This window comes from Vipera berus, assembly GCF_964194415.1.
Source record: "Vipera berus genome assembly, chromosome: 3".
Classification (NCBI taxonomy): domain Eukaryota; kingdom Metazoa; phylum Chordata; class Lepidosauria; order Squamata; family Viperidae; genus Vipera; species Vipera berus.
Window position 1 is genome coordinate 174,110,790 of NC_138204.1, and position 14,393 is coordinate 174,125,182.

The 14,393-nt window shown below is 41.0% G+C and overlaps 1 protein-coding gene across 4 annotated transcripts in view; it reads left to right on the top strand.

Annotated features, from left to right (window-relative positions):
- The window catches only part of DTNA (dystrobrevin alpha), a 140,671-nt gene that overhangs the window by 63,529 nt on the left and 62,749 nt on the right, over nucleotides 1–14,393 (top strand). The window lies entirely within an intron of this gene.

A 14,393-nucleotide genomic window follows, 5' to 3' on the forward strand; every position in this document is an offset into this window, starting at 1 on the left:
GTAGCATTCAATAGCATTTAAAAGATGTCTATGGGAGTTTGTGTGGGAAGGATTCTTTCTTTGGCTCTGCTTCCCAGGTGGATCATGAGAACTTCTTCATACAGTACAGCTCTTTGCAAAGCAGACCTCATCTCTCATTATTTACTGTTACTTTGTAGAAACTTGAATGCAATGATTATTTTTTTGCCTGAATCACTAATTAAGATAGACGCAGCTTTCATAGTTTAGGGCAGGGGTAGGCAACCTCAGCTCTTTTATGACTCATGGACTTCAACTCCCAGAATTCCTAAGACAGCCAAGCTGGCTCAGGAATTCTGGGAGTTAAAGTCCATGAGTCATAACAGAGCCGAGGTTGCCTACCCCTGATTTAGGGGGTATTTAAAAACAGAAGAAATGAAGCCTTTTCTGTTCACGAGAACTAATACATGTAGAATCTGCTCGGTGTCTTTCCTGATATTCATCTCTCCATTTGTGTTGGTGGAATGTCATACTGTACATTGGTTTACACCAAGCATGGGCAATCTGTGTGGCATGTAATCCTTGGTTGCAAAAATAATGTGGCCTTCAGAACAGCAGTAAATCCCATTTGCATTTCCCATTGGATGGCTGGTTGTTGATTTCCTATAAATTTGGAAACCAGAGTATAATATAAGGAAGAATCATATTGTTTAAAATTGATGGGATGACAAAAATAGAATTATATTTGTATGTGGCCCATGAAGAACCCACACCTTTAAAGATCTACTCTCTTAATTAAATAAACAGTAAAAGAGTAAGTAATGCTAATGCTATGATATCCCTATGTGCTAACCCTTCTCCTTTGTTCTAAATGTCTACCTAAGGACCTTGTTTCATTCAGTGGCAATATTAAAGTTGTTTTAATACATCCCTATCCTCCTCCAACTTTGCCTTTAATTTCCTTCTTGATTTTTACCATTCCTTTCCTTCTTCTCTACTACTGTACTAATCTTGCCTAATCCTTCTATGTGACCCTTATTTCTTTGCCATCTCCAATATTGTTTCCACCATCTCACTTCCTTCTTCCATGTGCAGCACAAATAAAGTAGTAGTGTCCTGTATTGATTCAACTGTTGGTCTAGAACACGGATGTCAAACTTGCCACATCACATGACATGCTGCGACGTATCGCAACTCTTTTTGCATTGCCGGCAATAAGGTGGGCACGGCTTCGGTATGATGAAACCGGCCCATGGGCCAGCAGTTTGACACCCCTGGTCTAGAAGAAGAGTAGGCAACCTGTAACCCCCAGGGTTTATAGTGCTCTTGGGCCTCTTTTTATGAGTACCAAAGTCCATTTCGAACACTTTGAAAATTGGCACTATGGTTCAAAGCAGGAATCATGTGCATAATTTGTTTCAGCCAGAGTCTTGTAAAGATGGAGGCATGAGTATTACCTACATCATGGTGTAAGAGTACATACCTGAATGAACAGTTCCAAGGCAATTAATAGTAGATATGTCATTAATAATGAAAATTTCATTCCTTATGTTCAGCTTTCTGTAGCCTTGACTTACACAAAGTTTTGACTTTCAATTTTCATGATATCCTTGACTGTAGCCTTCGCTTCACCACTCTCAACCACTTAAAAACCTTTTACTTATCAGCATGACTCATTCTCAGCTTTCACTGCTGCTCTTCTCTCCTTAAACATGGGCATTGTGCTATCTCATTTTTTCATTCTCATAGATGTATCTTCTTCAAAACTCATAGTTTGCACAAAGTCATGATGTCCTTAATAAATTAAACGTCATTATTTTTGAAGAGCAGTTATCTTTAGTCTTTTAACTTTACCTTTTTCTCCCATCATTCCTCTCTATTATTTTGTCCACTTTATATTTTGGACTGACTGTTCTGTACCAGCCTGCTACCGGCCCTGCAGCAAAAGCAGGGACAACCCCTTTACAAACGGCAAGAGGCTGGAATAAAGCCTGCCAAATTTATTCACATAAAACAGAGCAAGACAAGACACCAACCATAAAACACGAGCTAAGAAGCAGGAACAATCCAAGCGGTTGCCTTCAGCAAACCAGCCCTCCCACACATTCCCCTTAAATACAGTTCAGGGCGTGGCCTCTCTGTGCCTCCTTCCGAGGTGCCCCATTGCCTTCCTCTGTTTACTCCTGACTGACTGCCTCCTGCGTCGGGCGTCCTTGAACAGGGCCAGCTGTGGGTCATCTTCATCCACGCTGTCAGGCTCACACAGCTGGGTCTGCATCGTGACCAGATGAGAGGGGCCTGGCTGGGGGCTCTCATCAAGCTGTCCAATCCCCTCAGCAAGCTCTTCAACACCCCCCTCCTCCTCCTCTGAGTCGTCCGACCCAACTGCCGAACCCACAGGCTGACCCTGAATCACAACACTGACTCATCTGTAGACTATGAAAAGTTCTAAAAGAAACAATGTATAAGTTTACAGATATGTAGCCATGAACAAATATCACAGTTGCTAACAACACAGATTTTTATATAAATTTGAACAGGATCTATAAGTATAGGTAGTCCTTGACTTACAATACTTCATTTAGTGACTGTTCAAAGTTACAATGGCACTGACAAAAGTGATATGACCATTTTTTACACTTACAACTGTTGCAGCATCTCCATGGTCATGTGATCAAAATTCAGGAGCTTGGCAACTGACCCATATTTATGATGGGGTCATGTGATCACTTTTTACAACCTTCGGATAAACAAAGTCAATAGGAAAGCGAGATTCACTTAACAACTGTGTTATTAACTTAACAACTGCAGTGATTTACTTAACAACTGTGGCAAGAAAGGTTGTAAAATGGGGCAAAACTCACTTAACAAATGTTTCACTTAGCAACAGAAATTTTGAGCTCAATTGTGGTCGTAAGTCTAGGACTACCTATAAAGTCTTGATAAAGTAAGGATATTTTCTGCAAAATTCAAAATGGACTGTGCATATTTTATAGAAATAGAGTATGTGATGAAAATTGTGAGGGGTCCCAAGTTAAAAGTACAGATAATACCAACGTGAATTTTGGCTCTGATTTCAGAATAGTGGGCCACTGGGATAATTCACAGTATGTCTTTAAAAATTGGAATTCCAAAACTACTGTTCAGTTTTCCTTAGTCTAAAATGCTTTATATGCTCATAGTGAAGGTTTTTTGCTTTTATTTTTAATCATTTATTCTTAAAAGCATTTAGTAAGACAAAATCTGCCATTTTTTACACTGGTCTATAACTACTGAGTCAGAGTGTAGCCACATACCATAATTAAAATTATACAAGAAAGCATTATTATACAGCTGGAGAGCTACAGTATCACCAGACTTGCTGAATTTTACTCAGTATGCTATGTGATTATTCTATAGTGACAACTATAGAAAGAGCAAAGATAGCTGATTTGCTGAGATGAGAACAAACAGTTGATGGTCAGAAGCTTTAAATATAAAGTCAGGCTGATTATTCTTTCATTAAAGCAGCCAAATTGAGAGTTCATATCCTTGATGCTGTTTAATTTGGAATTTTGGAGTTAAATGTGTTCCTTTACTCTTCACTTTTCTAGAACAATATTGTCATGGTTCCGACAGATGAAACTCTTTAAAAGAACTTTGAGGCATTGTTTACCTTAAAGAATCTTTTATTTGAGAAACAGAGTATTGGCACTACATAGTTAAAACCAGAAACTGAATTCCTCCCCATGGGCACAAAGTAGCAAAACACAATTCCCTCCTTCAATTAACAGTCATAAATCACATCCCCCAATTAGCTTGAAGCCACGGGCTTTCTCCCCAGCTCTCCAGCCCGCCAAATCTTTATCAGCTCTGGGCTGAGTTATTGTTGTTACGACTAACTGGACTCTCATCCACATCCCAGCATCACCTAACTCTAAAAGCGAAAAAGAAAAGATGGCTATTTATGGGAAATAGAATAGTGCTGTGGTGACTATGAAGGAAACCTGTTCACTTCCATGCCTTTAGTTCTTTTTTTCCTTCTTCATTATATTTGTGGTCAGTCACATTGATAGGCATGGGAATCAAATTCCACACAAAGTTGCCAAGACTAAAAAATACATTGATCTAATGTTTTGTTTGATTCCTGTAAAACATTTTTGGCTTGAATTTGCCATTCATTTTCAGAACCTCTAAGAGCAAACTAGATTGCACATAAAAACCCATCTATGTGCATTCCTACTCGATCTAATTCCTGCGATGCTCCTGTGGATTGTAAATACATAAATGTCAGCATACATATGATGCTTTAAATTCCTTTTAATTTCACTGTTAATACTGTATTTATTGATAAGATATTTTTATGTTAATTTAAGTGGTTCCTGTTTCTGTAGCTTGCTACTATCATTCATCCTGAATATTTGAAAATGCAGTATTTAATTTTGCTGAAGTGTTAATGTAGCCCTAAGACCGGGTTTTAATATTATTCAGTGCATAAAATAGAAGCAGAGAAAACATGTCTGACTTAAAGCAATTTATCTCCAGGCTTAAAAGATGTGGTACTACTTAAATTTTAAAAGCTCTGGTAACTCAGACCTAACCATGTTTACTTTAACACTTAACTGATTTTAAAAAGTCTTGTTTACACCTAAAAATGAAGAAAGAAATATTATAGCTATTCTTCATATCTATCTTTTTAAAAGCATTGGTGCTTGGATTTAAAGAAGATGCAAGAAGACCTCAGATATCCCAGTTGCAAAATGGTGCATTGGCTGTAAAATCTCTGATCACTGCTGTCATAACAAGTCCTATATACCCTTAGAAATACAGCTGATTGTTTGGTCTCATTGGAACAAGTAGGGGTTTTGGTTAAACTGGTTTGCCTTTCAGAGCAGATTTCCCTCCTCTTTACCTTAGAGACTCACAGCCAGGAATATCTGCTGTACAGCTGTATTTCTTTGCCTGAATATCCACTTTTTGGTTTCTTGTATGATTCAAAAGTTTCTAGCACTATTTGTGAAAGTTCACATTTTGGTTGTACCACTGTTTGAATCACCTTCTTTTATCTGCTTGAAAACATCGTATGATCTGCAATGACCTCTGGTCTTTATGCCTTCTCCCAGCTGGCTTCTCTGACTTTGTATTGTTTTTCCTGCTAGTAAATTCCTTCCAGTGCCCCTCCAGTCAACAATCAATTATTCCCCAACAACTAACTTAGGCTTCTAGAACTAGGTTGGAAAAATCCAGCAAACCTCTTTATTCTTATCCAGGGGCCATCGGATTTTTGCTGCCTAGATCTGGTAGCTATAACTAACGTTTTATCTTAGACAAGCCAAAGGCAATCATTTCAAATTTAGTAACTGGAGAGTTTTGTTTGGATTTTCCAGCCACAAATCATATTTGTTCATCAGTCCCAGTTATGTCAGCTTGACCCATATATAAACAATGGCAGGTTATCCCACTAGTTATTTTCAAGCTGTTGTCTTAAAGCCTCCTTCCTCTAGCAACTATAATAAGGGTAACAAAATAGTAGAGTCAAGCTTTATGGCTATGTTATAATTTCATTTCAAATTACCTATAGAAACATTACAAAGGTAAATAAACAGGTAACAGATATAACTTTTCAAAGTATTGAACTTGCACTATGGAAACAGGCCTTAGTACAGATTATTACAAAAGTAGGAATAAAAGATTCGTGGCAAGGAAGATTACTTCCATTGTATAATTCAATTGTATCTTTCAAAACTAACATAGATTGGCTAGATTTACTAAGAGAGCCAATTTGGTCTATTGGTTAAAGTGCTGGATTAGGAGCAGAGAAACATGAATTCTAGTTCTACCGTGGGCACAAAAATTAGATTAGTGAGTTTGGGCCGCTCTCACTTAATCTAATAATAAGGCAATAACAAACCACCTCTGAAAAAGTTGTCAATGTATTTGTATTAAGAGAGACATAGAATGATAGCTGGAAAAGCCATTTACCCATTGAACTAGCCCTGCTTAGTGCAGGAGTCACAAGTTAAAACATCCCACACATAAAGCAGTTTTAACATCTGCGTGAAGCCACCCAATAAAAGATATATTTTTATTAATTAGATAATTGAAAAACTTCTGTTACTATTAGGATTTTTTAAAAGAAAAAATTGTTTAATATTCAGTAGGAATCATTCTTGTTAGATCTGTTCCATGTTCTGCAGTCTAGAATGAGGTAAACTCATTCTTGGTCTCCTGCATATCACCATATCCAACTTTTCAGTCTCTCTTCAAGGAATATCCAGCTTCTTCAGTCTCTTTTCATAGATCTTGATTTCTGGTCCCTGATTTATCTTCATAACCCTTTTCTGAACTTGTCCCAACATCTTTGAATCCTTAAAGTTTGGTGCCCAGAACTTAACATAGTATTCAAGATAGGCTCCAAAGTCCCTTCTGTTATTCTGTTATATGTGGATATAAAGTCTTGGGAAGCTAGGAAAGGTTCAGATGCCAATCAACAACTTTTGCTTAGAGCTACCACATAACTAGGGAGCAACAAGAAACAAAAAAAACCTTCTATTGTTGGTCTAAATCAGACATGTCAAACACAAGGCCCGGGGGCCGGATCCGGCCCACGAAGTGGTTTCATGCGGCCCGCGAAGCCATCCTGGAAACAGTGAGGGAACGGCCCCCACTGCCTTGGCCCTGGCCCAGAGACCCTCCTTCCGCCAGAGACCCTCAGATCTGTCCCACTCCCGCCCAGGCCCCCATAGGCACCCTTGATGCGAATGATGTAGAGCTGGCCATGCCCACCCAGTAGGCCATACGCACTCTAGCCACGCCCACCCAGTAGGCCATGCCCACCCAGTAGGCCACACCCAGCCAGCCCCCTGAGGGCAACCGCAATGCTGATGCGGCCCTCAATGAAATTGAGTTTGACACCCCTGGTCTAAATGAAAAGTTGCTTTTTGCCCTAGAACCTAATACAAGAAACTTATCACTGGATGCATCTGTAGCAAGAAGAGGGGAGAGTGGGTCAAAAAAGATGAGAGCCAGGATCATTCAATCAAAGCTGTGCCCTATTTTGTGTGCAACTCATAACAAAAAGGGACCAAGACTTCAGCTACATAGTCACTGATGCCATCTTAAATTTGCCCCCTCTACATATGCCCTTGGACATCTTTTGTATATATGATCCTGGTAATCTTTATAATCCTGTAGAGTAGGCAAGTTTAATGTTACAAATGATTCTTGGTGATGTAATGTAATAGAAATAGGATAAATGCATGCCTTATGCATACTTCTCAATGAAATGTTTTTTGTTTCTTCTTTTAGCTCATAATTTGTAAGTCAGGGCAGTGAAAAATGGTATCACTAGCTAGGTAATCAAACCTCTGCAATGTTCATTTAGATACACAGGTATAAATTATTTTTAGGAAACAGCAGAAATCTTTATTTCTGTTAATTTGTTAGAAAGCTAATGTGGTTAATGTGTAAGAATACAAATATATGCTGTTTTCTAAAATATGCCCACTGCCATCTAGTGGTTAGTAATTGGTCTTTTTCCATTAGAAATAGAATCTGTATTACCTCATCTTCAGGAAGTGATATAAAATTTATTATCTACAATTCCGGGCTCCCCTTTTCATATGAAATTTCAAGCTATTTCTACTTAATTATAGCTTTAACTATCACTATTTCCTTAGCAAGCCTAGCTATGCTGTTCATTTTGACAGAGACAGTGTATTCAGTTTCTTTATACTGCATTTTTTATATCTCTTTAGCTTTGATGTAAAACTGGTTTGCAACTTCCTGGTCTCTCCTAGTTCTACTGTCCCTTTTGGCTTTGAGTAGCCAAAATTCCATGTTGATATTTTTTTCTGTAATAAGGAAACCACTTTTAATCAGGGTATCTTCAGTGTAGGAAACAATGATAGATGTTACATAAACAGAGAGACGGACAGACAAATCAGACAGACACCAGTGAAAGCTATTTTTCAGCTATATTCCCTGAAAAGTAGTAATCCCTTGGCCTGAAGTATGCGGATAAATTAGGTCGCTATATTACTAAAGTTAAACAAATCTTAGTCGAGTTAAGCTGTGGGCAACAGAGGGAAAATTCCTTTAGCTATTTGAAGAAAAAACATAGCAAGTTGTTATTGCACATTAATAATGCAATAATAATAATAATTTAGCTCCTCTGCTTTTCCCTGTCATGCTGAAATACTCTTTTAATAGTTTTATCTGTGTAATATTTCTACAGCTTCTGACAGACAGACAGCTTTGGAGATATTTTAAATAGCCATCAATTGGTTCTTCTAGTACTGCTTTATTGTTTTGTCCTTGAAGATTTTGCTGCAGTTGAGAGAACTATAATAGATATATAAAATATGATTACAACTATATATCATTTGTAGATGCATGTGCAACTTTTATTTAGCACACAGCCAATAATCTGGTATTGTTATCTCACCTTCTTATATATTTCTTTGCTTTAATATATAAGCAAAGAAAAAAAGATTTCAAAAAAATAAAACCAAAAACAGATAAGGCAGAAAGGACATTAAAAAAAGACAAAAGATATGCACTCGTACAAAACAGCTCAGTTTTTAAACACAACATTAAACATGATCGCATTAAAGATTTGATTGACTGAACATTAAACACTGACCACATAGAATAATATTGATCAGTTTTTCCATTGCATTAAAAAAAGGTCCATTCACAAGCATAGAGTAAACATATATCACCAGTCCAAGATCATAAATCTGGCATGACACCACAGTAATTGCTTTAAACTATATTATTTTTCCTAAAGCCACCTTAACAAACTTAAAACAAAATAACTGAGGGCCAAGATGTATCACATGCATATCCTTTCACCTTTTTATAGAGCATAATGAAGATGATTGGCAATTAAATTATTTTTCCTCTATTTTTTATTAGTCGAAAAAAGGACAAGAAGAATGGCTTTGTTTTGGATTCAGCCACTCACACAAAGCCAAATCTCATTAGTTATGTGGCATCACAAAACCAAACTGAGGTGAAACCAGTCCTTCCTGTCCCTATATGTACCGTATGAGTGCAAAGTGGAGAAAGAAATTTAATAGTACCGAGCTTCATAGACAATAAAATTGCTGGACGTTATTCCCTCATGATACCCATACTGCTTCTCATAAAATATTAGGCCCTTAAAATCTGTACAAAGAGGAAAGCATTATGGCTCAGTTCTAATTTCAACTAGCTTTTCCATTTCTATTTTCCAAACTTTGCTACCATCCCCTTGTCCCCATTAAGCCTGTGCAAAAGGTTCGTGTGAGAAATAACTGGTTTTAAGTGAAATAAATTATAATCTAAAATCAAATTACACCTGAAAAAATATTTGGATACTTTTAAAAATATTTTTGTAAAAAAAAATCTTAATCATAATTTTATGTCAGGTGTATTGCACTGCAACCTATACACAAGAATCTGATCTATTAATGGTCCAGGCCAGCTGACTCAGGAATTCTGGGAGTTGAAGTCCATGAGTCATAAAAGAGCCGAGGTTGCTTACCCCTGGTCCAGGCAAATTGGCAAGGGACTTCAAGGGAAGCTGGACTGAGGCCTCTTTTGGAGGCACAGGGATTCCAGACTTATGGTGCATGTGACCCCATCCTTGGGCTCAGCCTTGTCATCCACTACATTTTATGAGATACAATATTTCTTGCAATTGATGGCCATATGCCTAGGACAAAAGGGTGGAGGACAAAAGAAATTTTTCTATCAGTGCCAGGATTCCTAACTCAGAGCATACAAAGAGACCAGAATTTTAATCTTCTTTGGAATAGTTTTTAGCAATTAAAATGTGGAATATGTATTTGATAAACAATTAAAATAACTGGGTTTTCACTCCATATCAGCTGACTTGACTACCTGGTGGGAGCAGAAATTTTTTATTTATTTATTTTAATTCCATTTATATCCCGCCCTTCTCCGAAGACTCAGGGCAGCTTACAAGCTTAGCAGTAAGCCCACCAGTAAGCAGAAATGGCCCACCTCTGTTTACCATGTTAGTACAATCTAGTATCCTATCAGGCAGTGGCTTACTAAGGTCAAAGGAAAGCTAGTTTACGTTGGGGTTGTTTTTTCCTAGTAGCAAGATCTCATAATGAAGGTTCCTCTGACATTTGATATGAAGAAATGGCTCTGTCTTAGTTGTCCATGATCACGTGCTTTGTAGCTGAACTATCTCCATTCTTATCTTAATTGCAATTAATGGAAGAATTTCACACATGATGTCCTGGAAACAAAAAATAACAGGAGGAGCCAATATAAAAACTGAAATTTCATTTCATTTCAATATAATTATCAGGTGCCCAAAGCACCTGAAAGGAGGACAAGAAGCAACAGATGGAAACTAATCATGGAGAGAAGCAACCTAGAACTAAGAAGAAATTTCCTGACAGAACAATTAATCAGTGGAACAACTTGCTGTCAGAGTCCTTACCAACCCCAGGTTCCAGACAGAAAACAAGTTGGAGAATTCACAGGTGGCTGGCAACAGAAAAGGAACGTTCTGGCCTGCATTTAATCACACAACCGCAAACAAAGTTAGCACTGGGAGCAATCCCCTCACAGCGCCTTACATGCATTCCCCACCTAGCTTTACCCCCCACCCCCCTAACCAGCATACAGTGTTTGAAGGGATAAGAACATTGATGCAGAATGCAGGCCTCCGGCTCCCAGCTCTGTTTGGCCATTCGGGCCACACTGCCAGTGACTGGCCTCCCGATGACGTTCCTGTGCCAATCAGCTGCTCGTCAGACGCGCAGCATGCCTCCAGGTCCCCAACGCCTCTCCAACGCCAAACAGCTATCCTGCAAACTGGCTGCGGAGCTGACCAGCTGGTTGTCGGTGACCGCATGCTCCACCAGTCCAGGCAAGGCCGTCGCTGGTGTCATCTCCGTTGCTGTCCTCCTCCCCGTGCCGAACAGCTGTCCAGCAGGCTGGCCATGAAACCACTCAGCTGTTCGGCGGCATATGGGTAAGACCACCTCTGGCCTTCTCCCAGGCGTTGTCCTCATCTCCCTCTTCCCACCCTTCAGTGTCGAGCCCACGGGGCTTGACAGGCAACCCCCTCTACAAAGGCTCCACCTGGAAGGCAAGGAGAAATGTATGATTAATCACATGCCGTGGTGGATGATTCAGACAACCCCCCTCCTGGCTTACTGGGATACCGTTGGTGGAATATCTGCAACAACTGGGGGGCTTGGATGTCCTCTTCCCACACCCAGGATGTCTCTGTAACAGGGTATCCCTTCCACAGTACCAGGTACTAGAACCAACTCCGTCGGATACGGGAGTCTAACACCTCTTGAATCTCATAATGGTCCCCGGTATCAATTTCACAGACCTAAATGAGGGCCTCTCCACTGGCTTCAGTAGACCGGGTGTACCTTTCCCAGAAGCCGGGGTAGCTGTAGCTACACAATGACTGAGTTAATAACTTGTGTAATCTGGAACGGGCTTATGAATTTTGGCCCTAGCTTTTTGCGGGGTAATTTCAGGCGCAGATACTTAGTTGAGAGGTATACCATATCCCCCACCCGAAAAGGCTTTTGGGGCATCCTTTTTTTGTCTGCCTGCACCTTTGAGGCCTCCTCTGCCCTTAGTAAAGCTTTCTTCACATTCTCCCCAAACCCACCAATGTGAGTTATCCAATCCTGGGGTTGACAGAGAGAGGGGTCCCCCTGCAAACACTCAGGAATAGGGACAAATTCCATCCCATGTACCACCTGGAAGAGGGCGAATCCGGTGCTGCTGTGAAACGCATTATTATATGCCACTTCGGCGAACGATAACAGGTCAACCCAGTCCATCTGTTGGTAAGAGCCATAGAACCGCAGATACTGTTCCACCATTGTGTTGGCCCGTTCGGCCGCCTCATTGGTACTGGGATGAAAAGCCGAGCTGAATCCTTGGGACAATCCGATGGAACGGACGAACTCATGCCAAAACCGAGCTGTGAAATGCACCCCCCAATCTGATATGATCCGTCAGAGAACCCCGTGCAGGCAGTACACCTGTGTGATGAATAGTTTGGCCAGCTTACGGGCAGATGGAACCCCTTGCACAGAACAAACTGGGCCTGCTTAGAAAAGAGGTTGATTACTGTCCAGATAACTGTGCAACCATGGCTCTCCGGTAGCTCCATGATGAAGTCCATGGCTATATCCTCCCATGGCTGGGTCGGGTTCACCACCTTTTGCAACAACCCTAGCAGCCTCCCCGTACAGGGCTTTGTGGTGGCGCACACAGGGCAGCCCCGTACATATGCCTCTATATCCCTAGTCACCAGAATTCGCATCTTACCAGGTGTAGGGTTTTGAGAAACCCAAAGTGACCATCATGTTTCACATTGTGGCACCTCTGTAATACCTTAGGCCGTATTGCCTGTGGGACGTAGAGCTTATCGCCCTTCCAAGCCAACCCCTCCCTCTTAGTCAGTGGGGCCTGATGTCCCAGCAGCCAGGGATTGTCTTGGTTCACTCTGTGTAGCTCCTGGACCAGGTCATCTGCCAGTTTCTGTGCAACCACCTTAGGGCCGACTGCCTGAAAGGAGGCATAATGGCCTGTACCACCTCCCCCCGCCTGCTATTATATTGGGGCATATGTGACAGTGCATCCGCTAAGAAGTTCTTATCCCTGGCACATATTTCAATTGGAAGCGAAATCGTTAGAAATATTGTGCTCATCATACATGTTTTGGGGACAGGAGCCGCAGTGTCTGCAAGGCCTCAAAGTTCTTATGGTCCGTCCAAACCTCGAACGGCTCTTTGTCTCCCTCCAAAAAGTGTCGCCAAGTCAACAATGCCCACCATACTGCGAACGCCTCTTTCCCCCATATTGCCCACGCCCATTCTGTGTCGGTCAGCTTACAGGAGATGTAAGCACTTTGCCTGTTCTTCTGGAGCAGAACCACCCCAACTGCAACATCGCTAGCATCAGCTTGGACGACGTTGCAGTCGGGGCAGTTCTGCTCCTGAAGAACAGGGAAGGGACACTACAGCCCTGTGCTTACACCTCCTTCTGTCTGGAACCAGGGGTTTGTAAGGACTCTGGCAGAAAGTTAGCGCTGGGAGCAATCCTCTCCCAGCGCCGTACATGCATTCTCCACCTAGCTCCACCCCCCACCCTTCTAACCATCATCTGGTGTTTGAAGGGATAAGAGCATTGATGCAGAATGCAGGCCTCCGGCTTCCAGCTCTGTTCGGCCATTCGGGCCACGCTGCCGGTGCCTGGCCTCTCAATAACATTTCCGTGCCAATCAGCTGCTTGTCAGACACACAGCATGCCTCCAGGTCCCCAATGTCTCCCCAACACCAAACAGCTATCCGGTAAACTGGCCGCGGAGCTGCCCAGCTGGTTGGCAGCGACTGCACGCTCCACCAGTCCAGACAAGGCTGTCGCTGGCATCGTCTCTATCGCTGGCATCGTCTCCATTGCATCCTTGATGCCTCCCCGTGCCGAACAGCTGTCCGGCGGGCCAGCCATGGAACCACTCAGCTGTTCAGCGGCATACGGGTAAGACTGCCGCTGGCCTTCTCCCAGGCCTCGTCCTCATCTCCCTCCCTCTACCCTTCAATGTCAAGCCCACGGGGCTTGACATTTGGCTCCAAACGTTGTGAATGCTCCAATACTGGAAGTTTTTAAGAAGAGATTGGACAACCATTTGTTTGAAATGGCATAGGGTTTCCTGCCTGAGCAGGAGGTTGGACTAGAATACCTCCAAGATCCCTTCCAACTCTGTTGTTCTATTCTGTTCTGTTCTATTCTGTTCTGTTCTGTTCTATTCTATTCTATTCTATTCTATTCTATTCTATTCTATTCTATTCTATTCTATTCTAATTAAAAGTAAAAATAATATAATTGCTTCCTAATCATAAAATTTATAAGAGCTCTACATTTTACAGTTATTACTGACTTCAGGCTAATGTTTATAAAGCTGGTATTTATGTTACACTAAATCTGGATATCTCTCAGTAGGATATGTCTAAGAACTAAGTTAAACATTATACAGATAATAAACAATGCAAAATCAGTCTTGAACAGTACGTAGGAGGGAAATCAGAAAATCCAAAACAAGGACATGGTAATCAATCCATCATAAAATAGTAAGCCCAAGAGAACTTCATTAGATCAGAAGAATTCAGGCAGAAGGAATAGCCAAGACCTAGCCAGGAGCAAAAGAGTCTTCATAATGAGTTTCCAGCCACAGGAACAAGACAGAAGCACAAGAACCAAAGGATTCCCATCTTAGTGTAGTTCTATAACTCTATAACTTAGAATTCTGAAGTTTACATATTATAACAAAATAAATCTTAAAAGTTCTTGAGCCATTAATTAAACTTTTGGATGAAGGAGCTATGTAAAGTCTAGCATTTCTTATGGTTTTCTGTGAATATATGAGCATTACTTTAAAATGCTGTATCGTGATATAT